Source organism: Tamandua tetradactyla, chromosome 3 (assembly GCF_023851605.1).
Source record: "Tamandua tetradactyla isolate mTamTet1 chromosome 3, mTamTet1.pri, whole genome shotgun sequence".
NCBI classification, from domain to species: Eukaryota; Metazoa; Chordata; class Mammalia; order Pilosa; family Myrmecophagidae; genus Tamandua; species Tamandua tetradactyla.
This window is the reverse complement of record NC_135329.1, coordinates 203,502,752-203,528,524: the sequence shown is the minus strand read 5'-3', so window position 1 is coordinate 203,528,524 and position 25,773 is coordinate 203,502,752. Positions and strand designations below refer to the sequence as shown.

Here is a 25,773-nt window from a genome sequence, read left to right as displayed (position 1 = left end):
CTTTTGATTAATGCAGCTGTATAGTTTTTTGAGTTTTTGAAAAACGGTGGAGACAGTAATCTTGCCTTTAAAATATAATAGTCCTTTCAGTAAAATGTCTTAGAGTAAAGACATTGCCTTTAATATGTTGGCAAGGAAATGTCCAGATTTTTCAAATCTCTTATTATATGCTTCCTTTTTTTGTTTACATAGGGAACGATGTTTATAATCGTGTGTACAGTGGAAGTCTACAACAAGAAGTGTATATTTTCCAACAATTTTTAATGCTTCAATAATTTTGGGAAATCATTTTCAGGCTTCTGCCCCTGGAGAGTCTCACTTTGAATCCTTTGCTTGCTCATGCGTAAGTGTATTTGCAATACCAAATATACAAGTTTAGTGTCTGTGCCTGCTAGTGATTGTTTCACATGTGTAACATTTTGGTTGAGAAGTTACATGGTGGACAAGTACTATGGGTGTGGGAAGTAATTTTTATCTTATGTAATTGGTCACAAGGCCTAATTTGCAATAACTACTTCTGTTTCATTAACAATGCCTTGTTGCTTTGTATGAATTAATATTGAGGTGTAAAGATTGTGTGTCTATCTAAAATATAGCCACAGTATTTAAATTGACCAACCAAATATTACAACTACTTTGCGATGGCCAAATCTTAACAATTTTATATAACTTGGTATCAGTAGTTCATTAAATTTGGATGGCCATGCAAGGGCTTGCATTGTTTTATTTTATTTATATTTTACCATATTAAAATTAAAATCACCTATATGCATGACAGTTTGAATTAACTGAAATTTGTAGGCTAAGCCAGTGCTCATTTTGAATTTGATACTCAGAAAAAACAAAGCATCTTATCTGCTTTGTGAATCTTTACTCCCCAAAGGCTATTTTATCCACATATTAAAATACTCTTTAAAATGAATCATCAGTTCATTAATAGCAAAATATTGGCAAAGGGGCATGAAGCAGATGTTTGCTGAGCAATTTTATTGCTATTGACAATTCTTTCCTGTCTCACTTTTTACCAAACTCATGGCCTCATCTTCTACCTAAGGTTTCTACCTTAGGAGAAATCCCTTATTATTATTATTTTTAAAACTACAAAAGACTGAAGGAGAATTTGACTGATTACCAAAGGAAGAATAATTTTTTACCAGTGACCCCACTATTCCAGTTTAAGGAAGGTGAAACATAATCCCTTACTTAGAGTGTTTATCAGTAATCATCAGTTTTCTCTTTAGAAGGAGAAGCCTAAAAAAAAGACTCAGCTTCCTCTATCTTGCCCTGTTATGTGTTTTCACTGTCCTAATTACAATTTTTATGTTATCTTTCACTCACAGGAAGAGATAACATGTTTTATAGAAGTAAATCAGTTGGATTGATGACCAACCTTTGCTTTTTTCTACACAGTTTAACCAGACATGGATGGTGGCCAAACTTTAACAAGCCACTCCTGTTTTTTTCCCACAGTAATTCTCTGTTTATTTGGATTCCTCTCCATGCTGAAACCATCAGAACCATTTCTTGTGCCTTATTTAGCAAGACCAAATAAAAATATGAGCCTCCATGAAAAAAGTTGACCAAGCAACATGCTTATCTTACATTTAAGTCTAGTTAAAACTAAATCCAAAGCCTTGAGTAGGTTAAAACATCAGAACTTCTTACAATCTGAAATGTGAGAAATAGGTCTTAAAGATTTTCACGTTTGTCATGTAAAAAATATAAACCCTTTAGTGATAGCAATAATGGCATAGAAGCAAAACAACCCTACATTAATCTCTTAGATGTGCAGTATCAGTACTCAAGATTTCCTTGCTTATTGACATTACCATAAAATAAAGTCATCCCTCACTGTGAGAACAAGTCTTTGAGTATAATATAGATAATATTTGAAAAAAAATTACTAAAAATGCATGTGAAAAATTTTTCTCTCTTTATTTATAAATTTTAAGTCTGATTGCAACTTTTGGTCAAATCATACAGAGAACCAAGTTCCAAGAAGCCTATAAGTCAGTGAGTCTCAAATTGTGGTCCCTGACCATCAACATCTGAGAACTTGCTAGAAATGTAGACTCTCAGACCCACCCAGACCTACAGAATCCAAATAACTGTTTTTTCTAACAAGCCCTCCAGGTGAATTTGATATACACTAAAGATGGAAGAGCATTGCTTTAAGCCACTTAACAATAACAAGACAAGACAAGGAACTGTGTCTATTCACTTTCCATAGGAAAAGATTTCATGAACTGCAGGTTTACAGGCTGGGTATTTGGCTCGTGAGGCATAACAGCTGTATCTCCCTTGCCTCTCTTTCCCATCCGTGATCCATATCCTCTATCCCAACACCAAGGAAGCTTCACCCCTAAGCCAATTCCCCATTTTCCCTCATGGTATAGACAAGGACGGGTCCATCTTGATGCCACTAGGTGCAAGCTGGCTTCTCAGGGAGGACTCAATGGGCCAGATTTAGACTCCAGAGAGTGTAACAGAAAGCAGGTCTGGAGTGCAGCCTTCCCGGGGTCAATGACTACACTTAAAAGGCAGGGAAAGAGAAGAAAGAGCTACCAAGCTTCAAGAATACTTAGATGAAACTCTACCTTGGAGTCCCGATGAGTAAGAGGAAAGATCAGGTCAAAACAAAGGACATACTCAAGCTTAGTAAATTAGTGGATTTATTTCAGTTGCCTGAAAATTTAGAGAGAACGGGGATTTGGGAAGGTCCGCCCAACTTTTTTTGTGTCAACTTCTATCCACCATACATTTCGTTTATGGTCACTGAAATAATCATGTGGTTGGGTTCAGATAATTTGCTAATACAACCAGTGTTTCATGTGAAATTGAGGTCCAAGTGGACTTAAGCAGGGTAACCAAGCACTTTCTCCTGAGTCCTCCCCAGCAGTCCAATAAATTAAGACCAAGAATGTGGAAGAGCAGGAAATAGACCCAAACACATTTCTTTCTCTGGTGATCTAGAACTGGCCCTTTGCTCTATATTTGCCTGATTACCCAGGCAGTGTTCCCGTGGTCTGCACATTCACATACTGAAGCCAGTCAAAGGTGGTGATGATCAGTTTCTCCCAATTCTGAAATATCTTTTTCAACCAAGTATGGTTCTGACTTAGAGGATTAAACTATTTTGTTAAATATTCTCAGACAGCAGACCTTTAGTAGGCCTGGACTGACTCCAAAATTTCTTAAAGTGTGAAAGATTAATTAAGGCATTATGCCCTCTTTTCCCAACCTCAATAGCTTAAGCAGATCAAATAACATTTAAATTTTTTAAAAATCAGATAATCCAACTAAAAGCAATAGTTAACCCCTCCCTTTTTTTTTTTTTTTTTTTACACTGGGAGATATGAATTGACATGTTGTAGATATCTGCCATTTTTCCAATTGGTTTCCTTGAATTTTAGTTTTCCATTAGTTTTCATTGTCTTGCTAGAAATTCATGTCGAGTACCTAACTGGTCCCTCTTTGGCACTGGGCCAAATAACATGACCTGAAACATACACATCATCTCAATAAAGTATGTGTCAGAGTGAGAGACAAGTAGCACATTTCACTTGATGGCATTTTGTCCTCACACTTGCTGTGGTAGTTAGATTCAGTTGTCAACTTGGTCAGGTGAACGTACCTAGTTTTGTTGCTGCAGACATGAGCCAATGGTACGTGAACCTCATCTGTTGCTAATTACATCTACAGTCGGTTAGGAGGCGTGCCTGCTGCAATGAATGACGTTTGACTTAACTGGCTGGTGCTTAAAAGAGAGAGCACAACGCAGCACAGCCTAAGCAGCTCAGCATTCCTCATCTCAGCACTCACAGCTCAGCCCAGGCCTTTGGAGATGCAGAAAGAAGTCACCCCAGGGAAAGTTGTTGGAACCCAGGGGCCTGGAGAGGCCAGCAGAGACCATCCTGTGCCTTCCCACGTAAGAAAGAACCCCAGTGGAAAGTTAGCTGCCTTTCCTCTGAAGAACTAACAAAATAATTCCCTTTTATTAAAAGCCAATCCATCTCTGGTGTGTTGCATTCCGGCAGCTAGCAAACTAGAACACTTGCCCTCTTCAATCTTAAAGATCACAAAAGACATCCTTCCTCTTTGGACATACTCCTACCTGGCTGCTCCCCATGTTCATTCTCACTGATTACGTCTGCTAAACAAGCCAGTTATCATCTTATAGGGCATCCACTTCATCGTGACCTGGGAGCTGCTCATATTTTGGTCAAGGATTAAAAGTCATGCAGGTGCTGGAGGTCACCTATGGCTTGGTCTCTGCATACATCTACAGCGTGGTCAGCCCCGAACACTATCAGAGAGTGAGCATCTACTGCAGGAGCGTGATGCTGCTGGCCTCCATGGCAGCCTCCATGGTGGCCCATCTCCTGGTGTCTCTGGCCAACGTGTCCTACATTTATCTCAACGTCATCTCCTTGGCCTCTGTCTCCTTGGCCTTCCTTGTCTCCCTTTTTTCTACTAATGCCCAAGAAGAGCATGTTCTTTCATGCAAAACCCAGTGAAGAAACTCCTCAAAGTCATCTGGGAAAGATGCTGGGTTAGAAGAACCCATAAGGATCACCAACCAGTCTGCCAAGCATTTTTCAACCTCTCAGGGCCTGTGGATGATGGCCACTTGAGCAGTCCAAAGCCAAAAAGTGAGGCTTTGAGAGTTTTTACACAGTGATTCCAAGACTTCAGGGACTGCTACTCCTCAAAGCATCTTTTCTACTGGTCACTCTGGTGGCTTTATCTAGGGCAGGTTTTAATCAGGTTTGAAACCATGTTCAAATCCTGTGGGATTGTAATGCCCCATCTCATAGGAATACAATATATAACTGAGCCATGGAAGCCCTTTCCACCTTTGGAGGTAGAAACACAAGGCCTTATCTTAGGAATATGCAGACTATGTGCTACTCTCTGACTTACCCTCTATGGAGCTGATACCATGGCAGGGGATTAGGCCTCCTTGGAAGTCACTTTAATCAGTGCATTTTAGTGCCTGGGTATAGAACTCTGGGAAAAACAACTGGTAGGATGGACTAGAAAGCCTGTCAGGATAAAGGACTCTTTCTGAAAATTCTGCTTATATATACATAGGAACTGTTCAAGATATAAAATATATCTTTCTTAGACTAGGGTCAAAAAGGTTGACAGCTTCTGCTATAGAAACGACCTTATCCTTAGGGCTCCCAAACAAGACAACTTGAATAGCATATTTGTAACTTTTCTTAACTCTACATATGGGGATTGGCCAAAGCATGCTGCCTTCTGCATAAGATTATTATCTAAACTCAACTTCCTCATTCCCTACCCTATCCAGAGATCCTTTAGAGTATAGTTAACTCCAGTGTAACTAGATTCTTAGACACACTCCCATCCTATCTTTTCTCTGTCGCCTATTTTTCTAATGTCCTATATTATTTTGTATTTGGCCTTTCATGCATATTATACTTTGATTCAATTGTTATTAGTAAGAATGGGACAATACTCCTTAACAAGGAATCCTTGATTATGGTGTCATGAGCAAAGAGAATTATGGAAAGGAGAAAGGCAACGTGTGACCAGGTAGATTTATAAAATCTCAGGTGAGGGGAGTGCAAGGATAGTTCACTGGTAGAATTTGAAAGGCAAAATCACCAGGAATGAGGTGGGACAAAGGAATTCAGGCAAAGGCTTTATTTCAGGGAGAAACAGAGCTGCCCAGGCAGCATTTCAAGAGAGAGAGAAACAGCTGCCTGGAGGTGGCAGGTATACAGTTTTTAAGGCTTAAGGTTAGGGAGTTGTGGGCCAAGGTTTAGGTAGGTCTCTATTAGCTAGTTTTCAGAAATAGGGGCTAAATTAGGAGTTGGCAGCTTTCCATGGGTAAAGTTTAAAATTTATACACTGCCTTAGGCATGCAGGATTGTAAATGCTGGAGGGTGGATAGTGAGCAAGGGGAGTTTACACAAGAATGCATCTGCTAGAGGATGGAGGCTGAGTGGGGGGAGGTTATCGCAAGAGGGCAGCTGATGGAGGGTGAAGAAGACTGGGCTGGTGCAGGTTGGGATGAGAGAGGCTCTCTGAAATATTTTCCAGGGGTAGATTGCATCATCGGGGGGAAGGGGTCCTGTCCTCCAGGCCTAACAGAATTCTCACCTGCCATGCAGGAGACCCGGGTTTGACTCCTGGCCCATTCACTTCCCCCAACGCACAAACGAACAAAAAAAATTTCAACAAATGGTGCTGCAATAAGGGGATACTCACATGGCAAAAGAATGAAATGTGACCATATGGCAAAAAATAAAGATCTTAGGTGAGAGGGGCAGGCCCTTAGTAGGTAGGTGCATATTTATTGCTTTTCCTTGAGTGGTCTGGTAAGTACCTGCCCAATCTTTATTGACTTAATGGATGGCTTTTTCTGATGTTGCATTCTGTAAAGGGAAAAAGGCAGGGAGACTCAACTGACTGAGGAAAGTTCTCAAAAGGCCTTGGGGTGGGGATGGGGTGGGGGGATGTGGAGGATTTCCAGCTGGATTCATCTTTCAACATCCTCTCCTGGGTTTTCTGTCTTGGCAAATCTTCCCTCCCAGATGAGAAGCTATGGGAATTATTGGGTTTTTAGAGATTTATCCGTGCACTTTCCTGAGAGCGTGTTTTGTGAGGTTTGAAATACTTTCCCAAGGAGAGTGAGATAGAGAGGGAGGGAGAAGTGGGCCAGTGCAGAAGTTTGTACCCTAGTGTCAGGAGGGCAGAGCCCAGGGAAGCCTTTGAATTTAGCCCAACAACACGCATGTATTTTCCTGACATAACAAAGCTTTCACGTCAATGAGACTTTGAAGATATTTATTTTTGAAGTTGGGGTGAGCCACACCTACACAGTTATTGACTATTTCAAAGCCCATTGTTGAATGAATTTTTTTCTCATTTCCCTTTTTGAAAATTCCAGTTTAACTCGTAGAAACTGATTTGATCTAGGCTCTCGCTAACTTTAAATTCATTTCTCCTTTATTGACTGGTTTCTGGGGGGGAGGGGGGGAATCTTTTCCTACCCAGATAATGCACCCTTATAGGGCAGATGTAGAAAAGGTAAAACTTACAAAAGTCGTTATTTAAAGGCCCATTAAACACAAATACACTTCTTTTTCGTGATAGCAATTACTCTAATTAATATCAAAATTTTAGGCAAAATCAAGTGAAGTAGGATTGGTTTGGGGACTCATGATATCACATAAATTATACCATATCCTTAAGAAATGAAGCAAGAAAGCTGGGGTAGTAAGAAATCTGAGAGCAATGGACTGCTCAGCTCTCAACACATCCTGGGAACATGTTACAAACATAGCTACGTAATGCATGGAATAAAATGAGTATTTCCTGGGGGGTGTGCTGTGCCCGTGTGTGATTGCAATCACTTGGTTAGAGTCAGGACAGGAATTGGATCAGAGTTTCTCACAGGACTGACGTTTTGGGCCATAATTCTTGGTTGTGGGGAGTTGTCCTATGTGCTGTAGGTTGTTCAGCAGCATTCGAGGCTCTACTCCCTAGATACCAGCAGCCTCCCCGTTTTGACCATTTGACATTGTCAAATGTCCCCTGTAGGGCAAAAACATCTCAGGTTGAGAACCACTGGGTTAGAATTAGGGATAGATTCTGGCAAGGATCAGACGTCTTACCAGAGCTCTGTATTAAAATTATACAATGATTTACCTAAATTCCCCACTAGGTTGCATTGTTTTCAAAAGGAAGACCTCAAAATTTACCATCACATTGGCCCACACAGAAGCTCAGAAATGCTTGATGAATAAGTGGATGGATGAACAAAGGAACGACTAAAGAAACAAGCAGGGAAAGTGTGCAGAGAGAGTACTTGAAAAGAAGGTTGGCATCTGTCAGAGAGCTTGAGGAAAAGAAGTTACGGAAAGGAACAAGACAAGGTAAAAGAGAGAAGGGTCAGCCTTGCCAGAGGATCAGCAATATAGCCTGGAGGGGCCATCACTGCACATCAGCAAACTCTAGGCTGAGGAGCCTGGGCCCCTCGTCTGGCTCTCTGATACTGGGTTTCTTCATCTGCAAAGAAAAAATGGCCTCCGTGGGTATTTTCCAATCTATGATTATGAGAAATCCAAACTCAGAGAGGTTATTTCAAACTTGAGCAGAAAAAAGATGTATGGAGGTCACAAAGCTGGATCAAGTATTTCTTTCTTTCCTTCCTTCTTTCTTTCTTTCTTTTTTTTTACCAAAGTCAGCATTTTTTACCATAGCTTGGAAATGCATCAATCTTTTATAATGCGAGCTTTGACAAAACTGTGTGACACTTTTTTATACATGGAAAAAGATGTAATATACTTTGATTCCTTTCTTTGCGGGGGACCTGGCAGCCTTTGCAGCAGGTACGTGAACATCAGCTGGGATCTGTTGGGAGAGTCGGTGTTGGGGACCTCACCGGATGCAGGGGCTTTATTTCTCATGCATTACACAACTAATATTTGGGTGTGCTATGCTGGTCTTTTGATATTCGAGTCATGTTACATGTTTCTTATAACCATAGCAGCATATTATCACTTCTTATTTTTAGTTTTCTAAGAGTGAAGCAACAAAATACTTTTTTCTCTTTATTCTTTCAGTTTCACTGAATGGCATTTTGCAGAGTTTTATTCAGTGACTCATACATGAGAGGATTTCTATTTTATCAATTTTCTCTTGGAATTTGATTAACATTACTTATGGATGAGTTGGTCTTAGAATTAATAAACAGTGATACATTTTAGGTTTTTATTTCATTTTATAAAGCAATATAATGTAGTAAGATGTGATTCTATCTACTTTTGCCTGTTTGAATAATTTTAGTATATCAACTTTCTGAAACTAATTTTCAAATATGCTCAGGGCAGTCAGAGAAGTAACGCTGTTCTGTAAAAGTACAAATAAAGATAATAAACTGTATCACAGAATGGTTTAAACTGAAATATTTTATCCACATTAATGTTAAAAGAAAGAAATGAGCTAAGGAGTTGGTGGGCGTCAATGTTACTTGAAGACACTTGAAAAGATTAGGTGTTGCTGCTCCTTCTCTGGGGCAGTGTGTTGACTTTCAGCAACTTAGCAAGCTAATCAGAAATAAAGCAAACCACTGAAATTATTGTCTTTTACCTAACATTATCAACGGCACAATTTTTAACATGCCTTTTGACATTAAATAATTTAGTTTGTCTATAAAGTGGACTGAACTTTTACTGGATTCCAGGTGGTGGTAGGCGCTACGCTGTATGCTGGGAACATAGAGGTGGTTTTAATATCTTATTCCAGTTCTGCAGGACACAGAAAGAGACTAGAGTTAAGCAGGGAATTTAGACCCCTCTCCTGCTGATGTGGACAAATTGGGCCTCAGAGTGTCCTAAGGAGGAGCGAGCCTGATGAACACCCAGGCTGTAGGTGAACCCTCTGAAAGGGCTGGGTTCTGTGAGGAAGACAAGTCCAGAAATGGACCAGCCTAGGCTGGATCAGCCTTGCCAGATGGAATTTTCAAGCCCAGCACAACCATTCAAAGTGAATTAATTGCCAGATTGAATCAATTGTGATAGAAAGAATAATTTGTGGATTTTCCAAAGAAAAACTCACCTAATAGACTCTGAAACTGGTAATTTAGAGTGAGCCAATGAACAAATGTCCAAATAAATAACCATTCATCAAACAGACCTGCATTTCCACCCATTAGTATGTCTACTTTAAAAAGTGACTGCAAACCCCCATCTATATCAATTCATGTCGATGTTCTCCAGTTTAGGAATAGCTGGAATATTTGGCTTAATTTTAGAAACAGTTAACTCATTTTAAATTCTTTCTATAACATATCACTTCCCATGGAATATTAAAGCACTGCAGCTACCTATCTTTCTCTGGCTAATCATCCAGAGATAGAAGGTAGAAGAACTTCAAGCAAGAAATCATCCACAGAAGCCTGGGCTTCCTCAGCAGAGCAAAGCCTTTGGAAAAGTGCAATTCATTGCTCCATATTTCAAAGACCACAAATGTGTTTCTTTGCAAACTCACCCCACTTGTACAGCGTTAGGTTTCAGGTCGCTGTGAATCTCAGTGGGCAGCGCTGCCCCTGGGGTTTGGAATCAACGCCTTCGTGGCCTCAGCCGTCCAAACCATCGTAACCGAGACTGTGGTCAAGCCCAGGACTGGGGGCTCCCAGTCGGTGCTCAGGTGGGTGGCTGTGCCCAGCTCTCCTGCTGACACGGGAGTACCTCAGTCTATCTCCATCCATCTCTGTATCTATCTGTCAAGTCTCTCCATCGTGCTGCAAAAATCACAACTGCTTCTCAATTATTTCTGAAAAATCGCAGAGCAAACTGCAAGCTGGATCATAAATCAGGAAAACTGAATTTTATTTTAGAAAGTAACAATTGCTGTTTTTGACCTCAGGAAAGTGTTGATGCTAATATAATACCTATCTGGATAAATATGCACAAGATTTCTTGTGATATAATTTACATAAAGGAAATTTCAGTTTTTTGTGTACAGGTCTATGAATTTTGGCAAACACACAGGCATGTAAGCAGCTCTACAATTAAGACAAAAATTATTCCATCACCCCAAACTGGGGCACTTCGTGGTCAATCCCCTCCCCACAGCTCCAACCCCCAGGAACTACTTAGCAGTCTTCTATGTCTATAGCTTTGTCTTTTTAAAGTGTCATGTAAACGGAATTATATAGTACATGGTCTTTGTACCTGGCTTCTTTCATTTGGTTAATTTCTTCAATGGAATAATTTTTTATTGAGAAACACAAATATGATGCAGTTAAGGTACATTCCATTTCTTAAGAAATGTTTTAATTAAGCAGTGACCTTTACATTAAATGGGTGAATGAATGAAAGAATTGCCTCAGAGAGAACCATAAAGTCCTTTGGGTTTAAGTGGTTCTCATTGCCTGTGGCTAAAGGTTTTCTCTTGCCCTGGCTAAAGCTCAATCTTATTAAAGCTTAGTTCACTTACAAGTTCAGAACTTTTTCGAAGTCACAAAACAAGCGATTGTCATTTTCTAAAATAAAATATAAATTTCCTGACTGAAATGAGCCAAATCTGGGGATGAATCTTAATGTTTATTACTTAATCTTTAAAAACATCTCATTTTGGAAAATTTGAAATCAAAGAGAAAGGGAGAGAGAGAAAGAGTGTAGGGAATCCCCACGCCCATCACCTTATTTTAATTACCATTTGTGGTCGAGCATGTTTCCTCTGTTTCTCCACACATTTCCCCACCCTTGCTCCTGGACCGTTTTGAAGGGAGCCCCAGTCCTAGAAATAGGATCATTTTTTTTCCTCTGATGTAACAGTTTTCTCATCAGTGAAACGAACAGTATGATTGCTCCGTTCCAAGGTCTTACACAGATTTAACGTCAGGCTGTAAAAGTCACCATTCTTGGCCTGTGGTGTTTTCATGGGGATGTTTTATTTGTTTGTTTTTCCTGCTAATTGAATAATTAAAATCCATTCACATTAATCCACACTGTTAGAACCTTTTCTAGGGATTTTCACATTAATGATCTCCAGATATCTCCTTTATTTTTCCCCCAAGTCTATTGTGTCTTCATTTGAAATAAATGAATTCCTATAAATTAATTATGCACAATAGAAGAACTATAGATGAAAATTATTTATTAAGCTATCTGTCCTCCTTTCTGACACTATGCTGTGTAACTTAATTTAAATGCCTTCTTTGTTGGCAAGTCAATATATTTTGACCTTTCTGGGGAATCTACCCAAAAGTTTAAAACTGAAAACAAACTCATATTTGGCAAAAAAAACTCAAGCCTTGTCTACGCTTGTCCTGAGAATTCAAGAGTTCCAACTTGTTTTACCTTCTCAACCAAGGGAAATCCAGATTTAAGGGAGTAGTCTAAAAGCTATCATTCTGTTTCTACCATGTTTTCTCCTCTGGTTTCTGGAACACTTCAATGCTAGAACAACTAACATTCAATTAGGTCCTGTCATAAAAAGTCATTTAAAAATTTAGCATCTAAAGAAAGGACTTGTTTATTCAGATGCCAGAGCATGGCAGGCAAAAAAATATAACAGTCCAAAGGCATAACAGAAGGCAAATCCTATTTCTATCAAATATTTCCCAGGACAAGAAGGTATTTTTAAAAGCAAGTCTCTTGAGATTGTTTTTTTAAAGGAGTCTAATTAGAGATACCTGAATTAAACTTCCAAGAACCAAGAATATATAGGCATATTGATTAATGATGCCCAACTCTCAAACATAAATGTTCATTCATCATTGACCATGTATTTATGATATGCCATGAACACCTTAATATAATATCAAATGCCATTTTAAAAGGTTGTAATCTAAAAAATAGAAGATGCAAACTTTGAGTCAGTATTTTCATAGGACACATGGATTGTCAGAGAGAAGACTGTATTAAGACATCTTGAAGAAATTCTTCCATTTTCTTAGCTTGCTCAACAGGCTATTTATGGATTTCCCAATTTGAAGCAGCATGGAAATCTGAAAAAAAAAGGGGGATTTCAAAGCTCATCTTCAAAGATTACTGAAAGATTAGAGGGGAAAGGCCTAGGAGAAAAGCTGAAAGTTTCATTTTTACCTCACCCAGGAAAAGGAAGCTCAGAGGTAACTTAGTAACAATATTTAAGTATACAGCTAATTATGTAAGGATTGGTAACCAAAAAGCCTTATTAAGGCATTCTAATGAAAGTCATGTGTAACACTGAGGCTACAAAGGAATTTTTTCTGTGACCTTGTTTAAAAGCAGTAGATGAAATGTACAAGTCTGAAGGATAACCACATAACCCCTCATAAGAGAAAGAAGTTGGGTTTTTTCAATTGAGGAAATATTTTATTCTAGTTTTTAATTTGACATTTTGTGCTTGTTATGAAGAAAAACTACATTTCCAGTAGATAAGTGGTTGAAAAAATTGAACAGATGGTGTAGCGAATACTTGCTAAATGCAGGCAAGCCCCTTTTGAATTCACTTTTCACTTAAAAAAAAAAAACAGTTTAATTTCCTGAATAGGTAAAGCATTCATATGATAAAAAAAAAATGAAAAAGTGTTAAAAAACCCAGGGGTTGGGGTAACGGCCCAGTCTTCTCTGTTCCCCATATGCCCATTTCCCACGCACCCCTTCAAGAGGTCACCAATGGTACCAGTTAGTCCTGTGGGTCCTTATTTACTTCTATGCTTATACGAGCAAATACAAGTATAGATTCTGATTCCCTCATTTTTACCAAAAGGTACCACCTCAAGCGCATGGTTCTGGGAGATGAGTTTTAAAGAGTAACTCTTGGGTGGGCCATGGTGGCTCAGCAGGCAGAGTTCTCGCCTGCCATGCCGGAGACCCAGGTTCAATTCCCAGTTCCTGTCCATGCAAAACTAAAACAAGTAACTCTTAAATTTTTAGGTAAATGAAGTAATAGCATTCCACGAGTTTTAGGCCAGAACAACAATTTGACCTGTTACCACATCTCTCCATTCTTCTCACCTCCCCTTGCAGAGCTACCCTTTGGAGTGGGAAACAGATTAGATAAGAAGCAATTTCTTCTTGAGTAAGGGAGTCAACAATTTGAGACTCTCTCACTCTCACATCTCATTGCTTTCATCTTCCCATTCCCCGGATGATCTTGAGGCTTAAGATACGTGAAGCAACTCCTGCCACTGAGCTTGGCAAGTGCCCATGACAAAGGAAAGGGAAGCCCGGTGGTGCAAAGAGGCCCTTGATGGCCTGAGGACCACAGCTGCTGTGCTGCTCTGGGGGTTCCCCACGTCCTCACGGGAAATGCAGAGTGATCCTCCCAAGCTCTCTCGGCAGGAAGCCATTGCACTCAGCCGCTCTGGGACCAGCCAGATGGACCCTGATTGCACACCTCATTAGGTTATCTAGCTGGGATAACTGGCACTTTAGTCCACCTTAAATTACATGAAAGTTAGAATCATGAAGGTAGATTCTTCATGGTAACCCCCAAAGGGTTTACTAAGCAAAGAGGCATTTTAACTGAAAGATTATCTTACAAAGAGTTGAACAGTCGATGGCTGCTATGCATGAAATGTGGATTCACTGGGATTTTGGACAATCACACACACATTAAAAATTGATATTTTTCAAACATGTTTAAAAATATGTAATATTTGATGGCCCAGACAACTCAGGTGAATGTTTTCACATCACATTCATTAACTAGATGTGTTGTTTGTCCGCCCCAGTTTCCAATAGTTCATAAACTCTTGTAGTGTCTTGCAGAAATAGTAGCTGAAAGTCAAGGCCAGATTTTCATAATGAAACAAAGTAGCTACTTAGTGGGTTTTTCAATGAGCTCCGGTCCTCATTGTGCAGCCACCGCCTCAGCGTCTTTCCTGACAACCCAATAGAGACGGGCTCCGTGCAGTTGCTCTCAGGGGGATGGAGGGAGGGATGGTACCCCAAGGAGGAGAAGGGGCATTGAGAAAGGGGCCTTTCGTTTAGGATTGTTTGAAATTTAAATACAATTTCACAAGTGTTTTTAGCAATCTTAAATATAGAGAGGACTACTTATGTTAAAAGCAACAACAGACAAGACATGAGAAAAACGCTCACACCACAAAACCTCTAAAACACCTGGATATCAATTAAGTGGATCTTATTTAAATCTTGATTCATACCAAGAAACTAAAAATATTGTAAGACAGTCAGGGAATTGGGAACACTGGGTAGACATTTGATGATATTAAGAAATTATGATTTTTTTTAGGTGTGATAGGTGTCCATGATTATATTTTTTGAAGTCTTATTGATAAAGATAGAAATTGAAATATTCATTATGTGATACAGGATTCAAATTAAGTAAGGAAAAAAGGGTAAATGGTTGGGACATTGAAGCAAATTTGGCTGCAAGGTGATAACTCAGGAAACTTAGTGATAGATTTGTGGATATTTGCTATACTTTTCGGTCCACTTCTGTGTATATTTATAATTTTCCATAATGAAAAGATTTTAAAAATAGAAATAAAACAATTCTAAATTAAGCTGCCCAGTAAAAGATAATAAAAGATTATCAGGCTTTATTTTAAAAGCGATCACAACTTTATGTTATTTATAGGAAACACATCTAAAGTACAAGGACATCTTTGTGTTTGGGAAAGAAAAAGAGAGAAAATTCACATGCATATAGCAATTTACAAAAGTTACTGTGGTTAGGGCTGGCCACTGTGGCTCAGCAGGCAGCGTTCTTGCCTGCCGTGCCGGTGACCCAGGTTCGATTCCCAGTGCCTGCCCATGGAAAAAGAAGAAGAAAAAAAAAAAACAAGTTAGTGTGGTTAAATAAAAAAAATGATAAATATAATGAAGACTTTATTTAAATACTTATAGACATTACAAATTAAAGGTTCACTGGGAATATATAAGAACTATAGGCTTCTACTAACCTAATATTTCAATATTTTTGTATAGAAATGCTATATACTTTTTTTCAAATACGTTACTTCTAGGAAAAATTTGCCAATTTATATGCTAAATGTGGATATAAAAAAAAGAAGGAGGGCGGTGCGACAATGGCTCAGCGGCAGAACTCTCACCTGCCATGCTGGAGACTCAGGTTTGATTCCCCAAGCCTGCCCACACAAATTAAAAAAAAAAAAGAAGGAAAGATGGGTGTAAGTATATATATGGAGAACTTCAGAAACATAAAGGAGGTTAAAATGTATTGACTTCATATTATATATTTTCTTTTTCTTTTTTTTTTTAGTTTTTGATTTATGGAAGTTATTTCTCAGTCATTGCTGGAATTTTCCTAATGAGAAGCATTTACATAATCTATTCTGCCAAATGCAAAATGAAAAAATGTCTTTCTAGTAATAAGAATCCAAATGGGTCAGTTGACTGTGCAGAGTAACGCAGTTTTAGCCCGGTCTCACTAACATGGTCTCAGAGAATGGGTGACTGATTGAATACATGGTACTGTGCGTATGTACTGAGGCATTTTAATGCTTTGTCTTAGATGAAGATACTATGAAAAATGGCAGTGGATACTTAATTCATGCAGAATTTTTTTTTTTTTTTTTTTTAAAGAGAGAGGGAGGAAGGGAAGGAAAGACAGAGAAGGAAGGAAGGATGGAAGGAAGGAAGGGAGGAAGAAAGGGAAACATCTTTTAAACATTTTCTTGTTTTTATTATTATATTTTGTTTGTTTGTTTGTTTTTTACATGGGCTGGGGCCGGGAAGCGAACCGGGGTCCTCCGGCACGGCAGGCAAGCACTCCTGCCCGCTGAGCCACCGCGGCCCGCCCTCATGCAGAATTTTTATTAGGTTAAATTTAAATGTTTGGACATGGACAGAAATGATGGTAGCACATTATGATGATGAGTGTAATCAACAGCTCTGAATTCTGAGTGTGATTGTGCTTGAAAAGGGAGGTACAAAGTGGAATGTGGCACTAGAAGGAAAGCGTGAGGATAAAACATGGGGCTCTAACACAGTGAGGCCTGTGGTGGACAATAATAGCGATTAAATGTACAAATATAAAAATGATTTTTCATGGACTAGAACAATGTACACCACTAACACAAGAATTTAGTAATAGAGTGGCATGGGGAAAAAGGTACCTATTGCAATCTATGCAATCTATGGACAATTGTTAAGAGTAATGTTTTCATATTTTTTCCCTCAACAGTAGGAAATATACCCCACCAGTGTTAAGGATCAAAGAGGGTGGGGGGTAAGGGGTATGGGATGCTCTGGGGATATTTATTGTACACTTTGGGTAGATTGTATGATGTGTGAATGTATCTCAATAGAGCTGCTAAAAAAATCTTTTTAATTTAAAGATACCATGGCAGATGAACCGTCATGAACCTCATCAAAACCACATCCAAACCTCAGTTGCTGGCCTTGTGAACTGATTTGGTCACAGGATTTAGTTGACCAAACTGGACAAGCCATCTATAGGGTCTCAGTGAGCAATGGAGACCCCAAATACTGCTTCCAACATTTTCAGGTCCGCCCCAAAACAATATGGAAGTCAGGAAAGTGGGGTCATTCAAGAACAGAAACCTGAAATGTCCTAGAGCGAAATATATATATGCATATACCAGCTTCTATGTCCTACATCATAAAGCTGCAATTTGCTTTGATTTGGATAGTATATTAAATGACCAAACCATGGTCTTTTAATGTATTAATATACATTAATAGTGTATATTTTCAATAAAATAGTAGAAGGGATGAAAATAGTTAATGCTCACAAACTGAAACCAATATATCAAGAAAAAAATTTTAATTATATTTTACCATGACCCTGCACAGGAAAACTTCAGTTCTTCTCAAATTAATTTATAGATTTATTGTGATGAATATCAAAAGACAGGAACTTGATGTTAAGAAGGTTTACATTAGTTTAATGGAGGCATGCATTCTTTCTGTGTCTATATTGTTGTGAACTTTTTTTTCAATGAATAAGTTTTTGCTTTCACGTTTTAAAGAATAATTTCTGGATGGAAATAATACACCTGTAAAAGAGTAAAAATTCCATTGTCTATTTTTTGAAAAACAGGTTGACAAAGGACAAGAATGAAGACTGGTCTAACTATGCAGACAGCAGAATAAGAAGTGCATTACGTTAGTAGTCAGGTTCCAAGGACAATTTTCAAATGTCAGGTTTTCTATAAAGAAGCTCTTGTGTGATATTTAAAATAAACAAAATTCAGTTATAGGGGCAAAAGTAAAAACTTTAAGGCAAGTTGTTTACATTAGTCAATGTTGTGTCATAGAATACCCTGAGGTTCTACAAAAAGGAAATCAAAGCATCTCTAGGTTATGGGCAGTGAGTGGCAGCCTCGAGCAGAAGGAAGAGAGGGTTATAGAGGTCCCAGAAGGTGGCAAAGAGAGTGGAAGCCAAGAGTCAGTTGCTATGTGTTCCAGTAGCCTTGATTCTTGATGTCACTCGTATAACTATCCAGCTTTTACAATGTGGCCATGTGATTGTGAAAACCTTCTGACTGACACTCCCTTTATCCAGGGTATGGGTAGATGAGTTAAAAAATAAGGACAAAAAAATAAATAGTGAGGGGAGGAGGGGCTAAAACAAGTTGGGTAGATTGAAATAGTAGTGGTCAAAAACAGGAGGGTAGGGGTATGGGATATATGAGGGTTTTCTCTGTTCTTTTTACTTCTTTTTCTGGAGTAATGCAGATGTTCTAAAAATGATCATGGTGATGAATACACAACTATGTGATGACATTGTGAACCACTGATTATATGCTTTGAATGGACTGTATGTTGCCTGAAGATATCTCAATAAAGTACATTACCACAAAAAAAGAGTTGGTTCCTAAACAAATCTCTTGCCTAGTAAATCTGTATCTCCAGATATAGTGTTTCTTATCAATCTTTGTAATGACATTAAAAGACTCAACTTCAGATACGTCATGGAAAATACATAATCTAATGGTCTTGGAATGACTTTTGCTGACAGCTCATCTTACAGGGCATCAGCTTCACCATGACCTGGGTGCTGCTTTTGTTTGGCCAAGAAGTGAAGGCCATGCAGGCTGTCCAGTTCTTCTATGGGGTGGTCACTGCCCCATAGAACCGCTATACAACCGTTCTACAACCTCATAAAATCAGTACAGGACCATCACCCAAAGCTTTCCAGTAAAATAAGCCAAGTCTTGAAAACATGAAGATGGAAATTGGAAATAAGATTAAGATTAATAAAAGTAACAATCCAGTGTACCACACCTGATTCCTATCACTGAAAACTTTTCATGATGAAGAAGCAAGTAAAGAAGGGGCCAGGTGTAGGCTCCCAGCAATTATTTTCTCCTTTCTTTCCTGGCAGTGGTTGGGACGCTTTCAGTGCCTTCTCTGCACAGCACAGTGCCTGGCCTGTACTGTGACAATGAAATGAATGACCAAAAAAAAGAAAGTCAAAATAGAAGCCAAAAGAAAACATGTTAGAGAAAACAATAAATGCACATATAGGTGGTATAAATTATTTTTGTGAAATTAATATTCACCTTTTAGATGGGAATTAAAATATGGAATTATTAAACTTTACCACTGGGGAAACCCCTAGTACTGTCTCAAACATTAGGGACTCCCAAGTCAATATGCCAACCCTTCATATTGAGACTTGCTCTTGTGGAACTAATTCATGTGGCGGAGAAGCTAAGCCTACCTATAGTTATGCCTAACAGTTACTTCCGGAGGACCTCTGCTGTTGCTCTGATGTGGCCTCTCTCTCTCTAAGCCCAATTCTGCAATTAAAATCATTACCCTCCCCGCTACATGGTATGTAACATCCAGGGGTGAAAGTCTCCCTGGCAACATGGAATATGAATTCCAGGGATGAGTCTGGCCCTAGCACCGTGGGATCGACAATGCCTTCCTGACCGAAGGGGGAAAGGAATTATTATAAAATAAGGTATCGGCTGAAAGAGTTCAAACAGAGTTGAGAGATTATTTGGGGGGCTACTCTTATGCAAGCTTCAGTTAGATATAGCCATTTGCCATGGTTTGCCAAACCCCACCAAAACCATTCCTACCAACCCTAAAGAATATCTTTAGATGATTGTAGAACATCTTAGGGCTCTATCTGAAATTCTACAAAAGTTCCATGCACTATGATTACTTTCCAGAAACCTACAACCCCCAGATGGGTTCCTAGGTCAGATAAGTCCTGAAACCCAGAGGAGCCAGCCTCTCCAGAGCATCAACTACTTCCATCCCCCTATCGCATATTATTGACCGCCCTTTCCAATATGAAAAAGTTAGAATGGGCATAGCCAAATACCCCTAAAGATTGGGTGAAGGATCAAAGGAGATGGAGGAATTATAATAGAGAAGGCAGGATTTAAGAAATGATTATAATTGCTGAATCATATCAGCTTTTCTTTTAGGCTATAGCATCTCGAAGCAGTTAGAAAGAAAAACCTAAAATTGTGGAACGGTAACCCATACCGAACTCTGAAATCTGTTCTATAACCAATTTTATGGTGTGCTTTGAAATGTATTGCTTTTTAATTTATATGTTACAGTGCACAATAAAAATAAAATTAAAAATATTCACCTTTTAGAATTAACTGACATCACTGGGTTTTTAGAAAGCATGTTGATCTTCCTCCTGTGCTGAGTCAAGATGTTGGATCTTCATTAATGTTTTTTTCCAGGGGCCGTGGCAGCCTTCGCGGTGGGTTACGTGAAAGTCAGCTGGGATCTCCTGGGAGAGTTGGCCTTGGCCATCTTCTCAGTGGTCAACGCGGGGGCCTTACTGCTCATGCATTACACGGACAGCATCTGGGCGTGCTATGCCAGCTACTTGATGTTCAAGTCAGGCTACATGCTCCTCATCACCATTGCAGTGTGAGTGTCCTCACCCACCCCTTCCCTCCAACACAGCCCACAGTCCTCTCCTGTGGCTGCTCTGAGAAGGACTTTAGGCAACTGCAAGATTAAATGTTCAGCACTTCATATTAAATTCGATGCAACTTAGCCTTCTTTATATTTAGACAATTTGTTCTCAGTATATCACTAAAGTTAGTTAGCAAGAAAAAAAAAATAACCTGTAGGTTTTATAACCTCAAAGCAGTGACACATTGTCAGGTTTTGATTATTTTAAGCAATTTTGTCATAACAAGATGTGGCATGATCCAATTTTGCATGATTGGGTTTAGAGTTCATCCCTGATTTCATTTGCTGGTGTATTAGTTAGGGTTCTCTAGAGAAACAGAATCAACAGGGAACACTTGCAAATATAAAATTTATGAAAGTGTTTCACTTGACCGTAGGAACGCACAGTCCAAAATCCACAGGGCAGACTGCGAAGCTGATGACTCCGATGGACGGCCTGGATGAACTCCACAGGAGAGGCTCACCAGGCAGAGCAGAAATAGCACCTGTCTCTTCTGAGTCCTCCTTAAAAGGCTTCCCATGATTGGATTTAGCATCACTAATTGCAGAAGACACTCCCCTTTGGCTGATTACAAATGGAATCAGCTGTGGATGTAGCTGACGTTTTCATGACCTAATCCTATGAAATGTCCTCATTGCAACAGACAGGCCAGCGCTTGCCCAATCAGATGAACAGGTACCATAACCTGGCCAAGTTGATACATGTCCCTAACCATGACAGCTGGTTTGAATAATCTTAGGCACATATATTTGGGTGAAACAAAATATTCCCTGAAAAGTTATAAAAAAGTAGGATATTGAAAAAAAGTAGCTGCAAACATTAAACATTATAAAAGCCCTAAATTTCAGAATTTTTTTTAAATGATGATAAAAATATTTGGTCACATATAAGTATGGCCAAAGCTAACTGCAAGAAGTAAACTTTGATATTAACCGAAAGAAATAAGACATTTGAATTTCAAATCACAGGAAAGAGTAGAGACAAATTTTATCAAGCACTGTTAGTTTTTAATTTGTGAAAAATGTTTTGATCTTGAAAAGCAATTGAAAAAATGCAGAAATGTAACAACTCAGGGAAGAGATCATATAGCAAACAAAGGAGGTGAAATTGGAGGTTATAACTTTTTTATAATTTTTATTAATTAAAAAAATACAAGAAAGAAACGCAAGCATCCTTAATATATTCTCATTCCATTCTACATATATAATCAGTAATTCACAATATCATCACATATTTGCATATCATCATCATGATCATTTCTTAGAACATTTGCATCAATTCAGAAAAAGAAATAAAAAGACAACAGAAAAATAAAACAAAAACAGAAAAGGAAAAAAAATTACATACCATACCCCTCACCCCTCCCTTTCATGGAGGTTCTACTTTTTTTAAATTTTTTTATTAATTAAAAAAAATTACAGAAACACAAACATTCCCAATATGTGATCATTCCATTCTACATATATAATCAGTAATTCACAATATCATCACATAGCTGCAGATTCATCATCCTGATCATGTCTTAGAACATTTGCATCAATTCAGAAAAAGAAACAAAAAGAAAGCAGAAAAAATAAAATGAAAACAGAAAAAAAAAAACCATACACACCATACCCCTTACTCCTCCCTTTCATTGAGCATTTCAAACTAAATTTATTTTAAAATTTGTTCCCCCTATTATTTATTTTTATTCTGTATGTTCTACTCATCTGTTGATGAGGTAAATAAAAGGAGCATAAGAAACAAGGTTTTCACAATCACACAGTCACACTGTGAAAGCTACACCATTATACAATCATCATCAAGAAACATGGCTACTGGAATACAGCTCTACATTTTCAGGCAGTTCCCTCCAGCCTCTCCATTTCCTCTTAGATAACAAGGGGATATCTACTTAATGCATAAGAATAACCTCCAGGATAACCTCTCAACTCTGTTTGGAATCTCTCAGCCATTGACACTTTGTCTCATTTCACTCTTCCCCCTTTTGGTCAAGAGGTTTTTCTCAATCTCTTGATGCAGGGTCTCAGCTCATTCTAGGGGTTTTCTCAATCCCTTGATGCTGAGTCCAAGTTCATTCTCGGATTTCTGTCCCACGTTGCCAGGAAGGTCCATACCCCTGGGAGTCATGTCCCACGTAGACAGGGGGAAGGTAGTGAGTTTGCTTGTTGTGTTGGCTGGAGAGAGAGGCCACATCTGAGCAACAAAAGAGGCTCTCTTGGGGGTGACTCTTAGGCCTAATTTTAAGTAGGTTTGACTTATCCTTTGTGGGGTTAAGTTTCATATGAACAAACCCCAAGACTGGGGACTCAGCCTACAGCTTTGGTTGTCCACACTGCTTGTGAGAATATCAAGAATTCAACTTGCGGAAGTTGAATTTTCCCCCGTTCTCACCATTCGCCATGGAGGTATAATTTTGACAAGTTTATTTTTTTATTGAAATGCCTCAGTCTGATAAATCAAACTTATTTTTCCTGACCTTTTTTTTTCAATGTGAAGGTTTTTGTTAAGTGGGATTACATTTTTCCTTCTTGCATCATTTAAATACATTCAGAACTGAAATCCTTTACCTGCCTTCCAAGAAAGAATTCTAAATTAATTACAAGATTTGCTTAGTCATTCAAACAATTGTGGTCTGATTACTTCAAAGAATAAATCAGACAATTGACAGACAAATTAATAACTTTGTGATTGGATCATGCTTGTATTTTGATAAAGACTCACTGCTAAATAGTATATAAAAGACTCACTGCTAAATAGTATATAAAAGCAGGAAGCATCCAATATTGTCAAGTTATAAGAACTTCAGATATTAAGTTTAATTTCTGGAAGCACTATATTGGTTAGTTCAGTGATTTTGTCATGTAATACATATAATGATTCAGCCATGAGCTGTCCTTTTAAACTCCCTTTCTTTGTCCCTTTATACCTTCTCGTTACCATACTGACGGGAGTGTGGTGGTAGGTTTCAGATCACGGTTCACCTGAGCGTGGAGCTCTATGCCCTGGTGTTTGGAATCAACACCTTCATTGCCTTGGTGATTCAGACCATCCTAACCGTGATTGTGGTGGATCAGAGGGGGCTCAACCTGCCAATCAGTATCCAGGTGCGTTGCCGTACTTCTCTCCCACTTCTGATGGTGTGGGTGGGACTGTAGACTGTTAGGTGACTTCTCCAAGTTTTCTCACCCTCACATTGCCAGCATAAAAATTTCTTGAAGAATTCCTTGCCCAGGCAAATTCGAAAATCAGTAGTTCCTTAACCACCAGCATAACTTTCCAAGTTGGTTTCCAGCAATAACCACAACTAAGCCAAGGTTTATCTTTGGCTGCTAAAGCCACATCAGGTAACTTTCTCACCTTTGTACCTGCATATGCCTCCTCTTCCTCTCACTATCCAGGTCTGAGGTTTACTGAGATTTCCCCGAGGAAAGGGTATGTGCCTCCAGAACCCAGTGCCCTCCTCCCTGCTCTACCAAGGGACTAAAATGAGCCCAATTCCACATTTTGTATGTGGATCTGAAAAAGGGGGGGTGAGGCAGGTAAGAGGTCATTTCAGTGTCTGAAATTCATTCTTGGAAGCATGGTATGCAGCTTTGCACCATCCTTCAAATATGGACACATAGACGGCTCAGTGGGTTTTATGCTTTTCATTGTTAATGGTAATATTTAGGATTTGAGCCCAAGCTCTCTGTCTCCAAAGTGCATAGTGTTAGTCACTGCTTTCATTCCCTTTTACAACTGTTTCTTCAAAGATGGAAGAAGAATATATTGTGCTAACCCAAATGACCCATTTTTGGATCCTGAACCCCAGTTTCCCCATAATCCAAGCAAACCAATGGCATCATGTATCGTCAGTGACATAGATGATTACTTTTTATGTGGTTAATTAATTCCATTTGTTTTTCTCCAATTTTTAGTTTATGGGAACTATTTTGCAGTCATTGCTGGAACTTTCCTGATGAGAAGCATAAGCATTATCTACTCAGCCAAATGCTTAAAGGGCTCTGCTCTAAGTGGTCCAGACACACCATGGATGTGACAATGGAGACCAGGCTCCAGGCTTATCACTGTCAACCCCAGCAGCCTCTGAGCATGGACTCTGCAGCTCCCAAAAGCACTGAATGAAAACAAAAGATTTTGAGGTTGACAACATGATGTGCTTGGTCAGAAATCACATGCTTTCCATGTCTGGATTCCAACGAAACTTTTCAAAACCTCAGCTTTAGACAGGATGTGTGCCCAGCTGACCTGCATACAGCTGACAGGGCTCATCATGTTGGGGACCCCAGGGAGCAGCAGTGACTGAGAAATTCTGTTTGGATCACAGACAAGATCATGTAAATGACATGGGAAAAAAAACAAGAAAAAATGTCAATCATCCTGGTGTCGGTGTTCCCCATTTGTGAAGAGAAATACCAGCTGGATTGCCCTTTGATGGGTTCAGATTGAGCTCATGCAAGCTGGCAATACATAGGACAGTTTTTGGTCATAAGAACATTTTCATCTTCCATTAAATGCATTTCCGTATAGCTTATATATCTCTGAGAGAAATACAAGGATTGGTCCTATTTTTAAGGGCTTCCCTTCAACCCCAACAATATATAGGTGATATATATATTTCTTTTTTTTTTTTTCATGGGCAGGCACCGGGAAGTGAATCCAGGTCTCCGGCATGGCAGGCAACATCTCTGTCTGCTGAGCCACCATGGCCTGTCCATTATTCATCATTTTTATGGCAGGCATTATGCTATATCCAATTTTAAAAGGGGTGAAAAATTTTAAATACTCATTCTAATTTTTTGATGAATTTTGATGAAAGTGACTAGTATTTTGGCGGGGGAGAGGGATGCATGGTCTGGGAATCGAACCTAGATCTCCCACACGGAAGGGGAGCATTCTACCACTGAACCCCTGTGCACACTGAAAGTGACTTTCTCTTTAATTTTCAGTAGAGGATGCATAGAACAATCCATCTATCATGGGGATTTAGAGCAGTGTCTTAAAGATCTTTCCAGTTCTATGATTCTGGAAAGTCAACCCAGCTGGGATATTTCATAAGAAAAGAAAAAAGTTATTAACATCTGGCAGAAAGGCCTTTTGAAAAGTAGTGTCCCAGTGAAGTACTAGAGGTTTATGTAATGAATGAGCTTTTTTATTGTTATTATTACTAACAATAATACCCTTTCAGAAATTTCTAACTATTTTGTCACTACATGGCTTAACCTGGTGATAAAAACAGTTATTAAAAGTCTACCTTTTCCACCCAAATCAATAGGCCAAGCCCTTGATCTTGAGGCTTACTTTGTGAAGCTTATGTAGGAAGCGGAGAAGCCTACCTATCGGCATGCCTAAGAGTTACTTCTGGAGGACCTCTGTTGTTGCTCA

General features: G+C 38.9%; 1 pseudogene; it reads left to right on the top strand.

The window, feature by feature from the left end:
* The first annotated feature begins 1,421 nt into the window (after nucleotides 1-1,421).
* On the top strand, nucleotides 1,422-24,427 carry LOC143675892 (thiamine transporter 2-like; annotated as a pseudogene).
* The last annotated feature ends 1,346 nt before the right edge of the window (nucleotides 24,428-25,773 follow it).